We start from the raw sequence: 7,500 nt of genomic DNA, 5'->3' as shown, positions 1-7,500 counted from the left end.
AGTTAGTTAGTATAACAGCAGGCGGTGCCCGGTATTCCTGTCTCAGCATGTAGATCAGAATGTCCATAACAGCAGGCGGTGCCCGGTATTCCTGTCTCAGCATGTAGATCAGAATGTCCATGACAGCAGGCGGTGCCCGGTATTCCTGTCTCAGCATGTAGATCAGAATGTCCATAACAGCAGGCGGTGCCCGGTATTCCTGTCTCAGCATGTAGATCAGAATGTCCATAACAGCAGGCGGTGCCCGGTATTCCTGTCTCAGCATGTAGATCAGAATGTCCATGACAGCAGGCGGTGCCCGGTATTCCTGTCTCAGCATGTAGATCAGAATGTCCATAACAGCAGGCGGTGCCCGGTATTCCTGTCTCAGCATGTAGATCAGAATGTCCATAACAGCAGGCGGTGCCCAGTATTCCTGTCTCAGCATGTAGATCAGAATGTCCATGACAGCAGGCGGTGCCCGGTATTCCTGTCTCAGCATGTAGATCAGAATGTCCATAACAGCAGGCGGTGCCCGGTATTCCTGTCTCAGCATGTAGATCAGAATGTCCATAACAGCACATACCAGGTTGCTGTGACATGTTGTGGTTTGTAACAGACTGTATATACCCTTCAGCTTTCTCTCCCAACACGAAAGGACAAATGGTGACATCGGCTGAATATGGAGTCCGTCACCGCTTTCAATGAAGAATTGCTTTATGTTATGATGGCATGGTTGTTTAAACATTCCCATCCTGTCTATGAGAGAGAGAGAGAGTCTCGTAGGTACATGGCAATCCCCCTAAGTGGCTGCAGACGGAGGAGAAAATAGCCTGTCTATATTTGGTCAACGGGGAGCGGACGGTGTCCTGCAGGAGTAGCTTCTCTTAGTGGGATGAGTCATCGCTGCCACGCAGGCAGCAGGGTCTAGCCCCTCTCTCACCCTCTCTTCACCCTCTCTACACTCCGCTCTCCCTCTCTACACCACTCTCTCCCTCTCTACACCCCTCTCTCCCTCTCTACACCACTCTCTCCCTCTCTACACCCCTCTCTCCCTCTCTACACCCCTCTCTCCCTCTCTACACCCCTCTCTATCTCTCTACACCCCTCTCTCCCCCTCTACACCACTCTCTCCCTCTCTACACCCCTCTCACCCCCTCTACACCCCTCTCTATCTCTCTACACCCCTCTCTCCCTCTCTACACCCCTCTCTCCCTCTCTACACCCCTCTCTCCCTCTCTACACCCCTCTCACCCCCTCTCTATCTCTACACCCCTCTCTCCCTCGCTACACCCCTCTCTCCCTCGCTACACCCCTCTCTCCCTCTCTACACCCCTCTCTCCCTCTCTACACCCCTCTCACCCTCTACACCCCTCTCACCCCCTCTACACCCCTCTCTATCTCTCTACACCCCTCTCTCCCTCTCTATCTCTACACCCCTCTCTCCCTCTCTACACCCCTCTCTCCCTCTCTACACCCCTCTCACCCTCTACACCCCTCTCACCCCCTCTACACCCCTCTCTATCTCTCTACACCCCTCTCTCCCTCTCTTCCTCTACACCACTCTCACCCTCTCCACACCCCTTTCTACACCCCTCTCTCCCTCTCTACACGCCTCTCTCTCTCTACACCCCTCTCTATACCCCTCTCACCCTCTCTACACCCCTCTCTGCTGCCTCTCACCCCCTTTACACCCCTCACCCTCTCTACACCTCTCCCCTCTCTCTCTACACCTCTCTACACCCCTCATCCTCTCTACACCACTCTCACCCTCTCTACACCCCTCTACATCCCTCTCTATCTCTCTACACCTATCTCCTCTCTCTCTACACCTCTCTACACCCCTCATCCTCTCTACACCACTCTCACCCTCTCTACACCCCTCTACATCCCTCTCTATCTCTCTACACCTCTCCCCTCTCTCTCTACACCTCTCTACACCCCTCATCCTCTCTACACCACTCTCACCCTCTCTACACCTCTCTACATCCCTCTCTATCTCTCTACACCTCTCCCCTCTCTCTCTACACCTCTCTACACCCCTCATCCTCTCTACACCACTCTCACCCTCTCTACACCTCTCTACATCCCTCTCTATCTCTCTACACCCCTCTGTTATGAGTGACTCTCCATTTCTCTTTTCTTTCTGTGCCATTTCTATTAGATCCCCAGAGAGAGCAGCCGTCCCTCTGTGAAGGCAAGCTGCTGTAGTTAGATTCCCAGAGAGAGCAGCCGTCCCTCTGTGAAGGCAAGCTGCTGTAGTTAGATCCCCAGAGAGAGCAGCCGTCCCTCTGTGAAGGCAAGCTGCTGTAGTTAGATCCCCAGAGAGAGCAGCCGTCCCTCTCTGAAGGTAGGGCTGCTGTAGTTAGATCCCCAGAGAGAGCAGCCGTCCCTCTCTGAAGGTAGAGCTGCTGTAGTTAGATCCCCAGAGAGAGCAGCCGTCCCTCTCTGAAGGTAGGGCTGCTGTAGTTAGATCCCCAGAGAGAGCAGCCGTCCCTCTCTGAAGGTAGAGCTGCTGTAGTTAGATCCCCAGAGAGAGCAGCCGTCCCTCTCTGAAGGTAGAGCTGCTGTAGTTAGATTCCCAGAGAGAGCAGCCGTCCCTCTCTGAAGGTAGGGCTGCTGTAGTTAGATCCCCAGAGAGAGCAGCCGTCCCTCTCTGAAGGCAAGCTGCTGTAGTTAGATTCCCAGAGAGAGCAGCCGTCCCTCTCTGAAGGTAGAGCTGCTGTAGTTAGATTCCCAGAGAGAGCAGCCGTCCCTCTCTGAAGGTAGGGCTGCTGTAGTTAGATCCCCAGAGAGAGCAGCCGTCCCTCTCTGAAGGCAAGCTGCTGTAGTTAGATTCCCAGAGAGAGCAGCCGTCCCTCTCTGAAGGTAGGGCTGCTGTAGTTAGATCCCCAGAGAGAGCAGCCGTCCCTCTCTGAAGGTAGAGCTGCTGTAGTTTAGATTGATGGATACATCCAGAGGACAGGGATTGACTCTGATTGGTGTATCTGCATTGGAGGCAGCACTGCTCTGTAGGCGTCCTGTAATTGTGAATGTCTCTTGGCCTGTCCTGCTCCTGTGTTGTCCCCTACAGCCTGTCCTGCTCCTGTGTTGTCCCCTACAGTCTGTCCTGCTCCTGTGTTGTCCCCTACAGTCTGTCCTGCTCCTGTGTTGACCCCTACAGTCTGTCCTGCTCCTGTGTTGTCCCCTACAGCCTGTCCTGCTCCTGTGTTGTCCCCTACAGTCTGTCCTGCTCCTGTGTTGTCCCCTACAGCCTGTCCTGCTCCTGTGTTGTCCCCTACAGCCTGTCCTGCTCCTGTGTTGTCCCCTACAGTCTGTCCTGCTCCTGTGTTGTCCCCTACAGCCTGTCCTGCTCCTGTGTTGTCCCCTACAGTCTGTCCTGCTCCTGTGTTGTCCCCTACAGCCTGTCCTGCTCCTGTGTTGTCCCCTGCAGCCTGTCCTGCTCCTGTGTTGTCCCCTACAGTCTGTCCTGCTCCTGTGTTGTCCCCTACAGTCTGTCCTGCTCCTGTGTTGTCCCCTACAGTCTGTCCTGCTCCTGTGTTGTCCCCTACAGTCTGTCCTGCTCCTGTGTTGTCCCCTACAGCCTGTCCTGCTCCTGTGTTGTCCCCTACAGTCTGTCCTGCTCCTGTGTTGTCCCCTACAGTCTGTCCTGCTCCTGTGTTGTCCCCTACAGTCTGTCCTGCTCCTGTGTTGACCCCTACAGTCTGTCCTGCTCCTGTGTTGTCCCCTACAGCCTGTCCTGCTCCTGTGTTGTCCCCTACAGCCTGTCCTGCTCCTGTGTTGTCCCCTACAGTCTGTCCTGCTCCTGCGTTGTCCCCTACAGCCTGTCCTGCTCCTGTGTTGTCCCCTACAGCCTGTCCTGCTCCTGCGTTGTCCCCTACAGTCTCTCCTGCTCCTGCGTTGTCCCCTACAGTCTGTCATGGCCGTTAGGATTCCTACTACCTCCCTTTCGTGTCCTTGTCACGACCTTCACACGGACTCTACGGGACTCCGTCCCCCCTGTCGGGTCACTCCAGACCATCCCACCCAGAGGACCACAGAGAGTGCCATAGACAGGCTACTCTACAGTATGTCCCCATGTCATCTCTCGTGAACAAATGTGTAGTGTAGTGTACGTAACAGAAATATATTGTACTTTTCTGTGATGAATATTCTTTACATAATGTGATGTTTCCTCAGTCACCATGGTGATATTTACATAATGTGATGTTTCCTCAGTCACCATGGTGATATTTACATAATGTGATGTTTCCTCAGTCACCATGGTGATATTTACATAATGTGATGTTTCCTCAGTCACCATGGTGATATTGTACATAACGTGATGTTTCCTCAGTCACCATGGTGATATTGTACATAATGTGATGTTTCCTCAGTCACCATGGTGATATTTACATAATGTGACGTTTCCTCAGTCATCATGTCTATGATCGCTCCTTCATGCTAAGGTCAGAGGGTGACTGATTTCCAACGTAAATCCAGGTGTGTGTGTGTGTGTGTGTTCATATGTACAGTACCAGTCAAAAGTTTGGACACACCTACTTATTCAAGGGTTTTTCTTTATTTTTACTATTTTCTACATTGTAGAATAATAGTGAAGACATCAAAACTATGAAATAACACATATGGAGTCATGTAGTAACCAAAAAAGTGTTAATAAACAAATCAAAATATATTTTTGATTTTTCAGAGTAGCCACCCTTTCTTCGCATTGATGACAGCTTTGCACACTCTTGGCATTCTCTCAACCAGCTTCATGAGGTAGTCACCTGGAATGCATTTCAATTAACAGGTGTGCCTTGTTAATTTGTTAACTTTCCTTCTTAATGCGTTTGAGCCAATCAGTTGTGTTGTGACAAGGTAGGGGTGGTATACAGAAGATAGCCAAAAGACCAAGTCCATAATTATGGCAAGAACAGAGAAACGACAGTCCATCGTTACTTTAAGACATGAAGGTCAGTGAATCTGGAAAATTTCAAGAACTTTGAACGTTTCTTCAAGTGCAGTCACAAAAACCATCAAGCGCTATGATGAAACTGGCTCTCATGAGGACCGCTACGGGAAAGGAAGACCCAGAGTTACCAGCCTCAGAAATTGCAGCCCAAATAAATCACAGAGTTCAAGCAACAGACACATCTCAACATCAACTGTTCAGGTGAGACTGTGTGAATCAGGCCTTCATGGTCAAACTGCTGCAAAGAAACCACTACTAAAGGACACCAATAAGAAGAAGAGACTTGCTTGGGTCAAGAAACACGAGCAATGGACGTTAGACCGGTGGAAATCTGTCCTTGTTCTGATGAGTCCAAATTTGAGATTTTTGGTTCCAACCACTGTGTCTTTGTGAGATGCAGAGTAGGTGAACGGCTGATCTCCACATGTGTATTTCCCACCGTGAAGCATGGAGGAGGAGGTGTTGTGGTGTGGGGGTCCTTTGTTGGTGACACTGTCAGTGATTTATTTAGATTTCAAGGCTCACTTAACCAGCATGGCTACCACAGCATTCTGCAGCGATACGCCATCCCATCTGGTTTGTGCTTAGTGGGACTATCCATTTGTTTTCAACAGGACAATGACCCAACACACATCCAGGCTGTGTAAGGGCTATTTGACCAAGAAGGAGAGTGATGGAGTGCTGCATCAGATGACCTGGCCTCCACAATCACCCGGCTTCAACCCAATTGAGATGGTTTGGGATGAGTTGGACCGCAGAGTGAAGGAAAAGCAGCCAACAAGTGCTCAGCATATGTGGGAACTCCTTCAAGACTGTTGGAAAAGCATTCCTCATGAACTGGTTGCGAGAATGCCAAGAGTGTGCAAAGCTATCATCAAGGCAAAGAAAGGGTGGCTACTTTGAAGAATCTCAATTATGTTTTGATTTGTTTAACACTTTTTTGGTTACTACATGATTCCATATGTGTTATATTATAGTTTTGATGTCTTCACTATTATTCTACAATGTAGAAAATAACAAAAATAAGGGAAAACCCTGGAATGAGTAGATGTGTCCAACATTTTTACTGGTACTGTATTTATATTAAAAACGTTGTTAAGATTAATTTATTATTGATACTATTTCATCCTTCCACAAGATATGGTCCTGATACAAATCTATGGTTTCTACCGAAGCCGGATGATCGTTCGTTCTATCGGTTCGGTTGCAGAGACGCAACCCAGTCGTTCAGTCTTTTGGTTCTGTATCAATGGACGACCCAGTCGTTCAGTCTTTTGGTTCTGTATCAATGGACGCGACCCAGTCGTTCAGTCTTTTGGTTCTCTATCTATGGACGCGACCCAGTCGTTCAGTCTTTTAGTTCTGTATCAATGGACGCGACCCAGTCGTTCAGTCTTTTTGTTCTGTATCAATGGACGCGACCCAGTCGTTTTAATCTAAGTGTTCCACTGCCATAATGGCTGGTAATGTTCTTATCCCTTGCTTGCTAGTTGCTTGCTAGCCTAGCCAACTAGGGCGAACTTACTGTCACATCAAAAAGTGCAGCCAGAAGTAGCTTTTCACCTGGTGTAGAAAAATGTGCTCACTCATCAGGACATTGTTGTTCAGAGGAGCTAGCCAACAACACAGCTAACAACACAGCTAACACAATCACTTCAAACTGAAGCTGGAAAGACTAACTAGCTGCACTCTGTTTCATTAGAAATTATTTCAATTTACATTTTTTTTGTAGATATCCATAAAAATGATGCCAGCTGATTCCAACTGGCTGAGACTCGCTGCCTGCCGGTCTGACTCGCTGCCTGCCGGTCTGACGCCTGCTGGTCTGACTCGCTGCCTGCCGGTCTGACTCGCTGCCTGCCGGTCTGACGCCTGCCGGTCTGACTCGCTGCCTGCCAGTCTGACTCGCTGCCTGCCTGCCGGTCTGACTTGCTGCCTGCCTGCCGGTCTGACTCGCTGCCTGCCTGCCGGTCTGACTCGCTGCATGCCTGCCGGTCTGACTCGCTGCATGCCTGCCGGTCTGACTCGCTGCCTGCCTGCCGGTCTGACTCGCTGCATGCCTGCCGGTCTGACTCGCTGCCTGCCTGTCGGTCTGACTCGCTGCCTGCCTGTCGGTCTGACTCGCTGCCTGCCTGTCGGTCTGACTCGCTGCCTGCCTGCCGGTCTGACTCACTGCCTGCCGGTCTGACTTTCTGCCTGCCTGCCGGTCTGACTCGCTGCCTGCCTGCCGGTCTGACTCACTGCCTGCCGGTCTCGTCCCGACGCCCGACCCATACACATTATTATGAGACAGCTGGCGATCTAATTTAAATATTGAAACAATGTTGTAAATGTCGGCGAGACAGACAGCAAGGTTTATACAAATCTCCGCTGTTAAAAACTACAGTTGAAGTTTACATACACTTAGGTTGGAGTCATTAAAACTCATTAAAACAAATTTCTTGTTAACAAGCTATAGTTTTGGCAAGTCGATTAGGACATCTACACAAGTAATTTTTCCAACAATTGTTTACAGACAGATTATTTCACTTATAATTCACTGTGTCAGAAGTTTACATACACTCAGT

At 50.0% G+C, this 7,500-nt stretch overlaps 1 long non-coding RNA gene across 1 annotated transcript in view; it reads right to left on the bottom strand.

Annotated features, from left to right (window-relative positions):
• Positions 1-1,189, bottom strand: part of LOC123744771 (uncharacterized) — a 3,016-nt gene extending 1,827 nt beyond the window's left edge. The window contains exon 1 of the long non-coding RNA XR_014378928.1: positions 1-1,189. This exon is cut by the window's left edge and continues 1,123 nt beyond it. This is a non-coding gene — a long non-coding RNA (uncharacterized LOC123744771).
• Between the last annotated feature and the right edge of the window lie 6,311 nt (positions 1,190-7,500).

Source organism: Salmo salar, chromosome 09, assembly GCF_965601325.2.
Source record: "Salmo salar chromosome 09, fSalSal1, whole genome shotgun sequence".
NCBI classification, from domain to species: Eukaryota; Metazoa; Chordata; class Actinopteri; order Salmoniformes; family Salmonidae; genus Salmo; species Salmo salar.
This window is presented reverse-complemented; position numbering and strand designations above follow the sequence as displayed.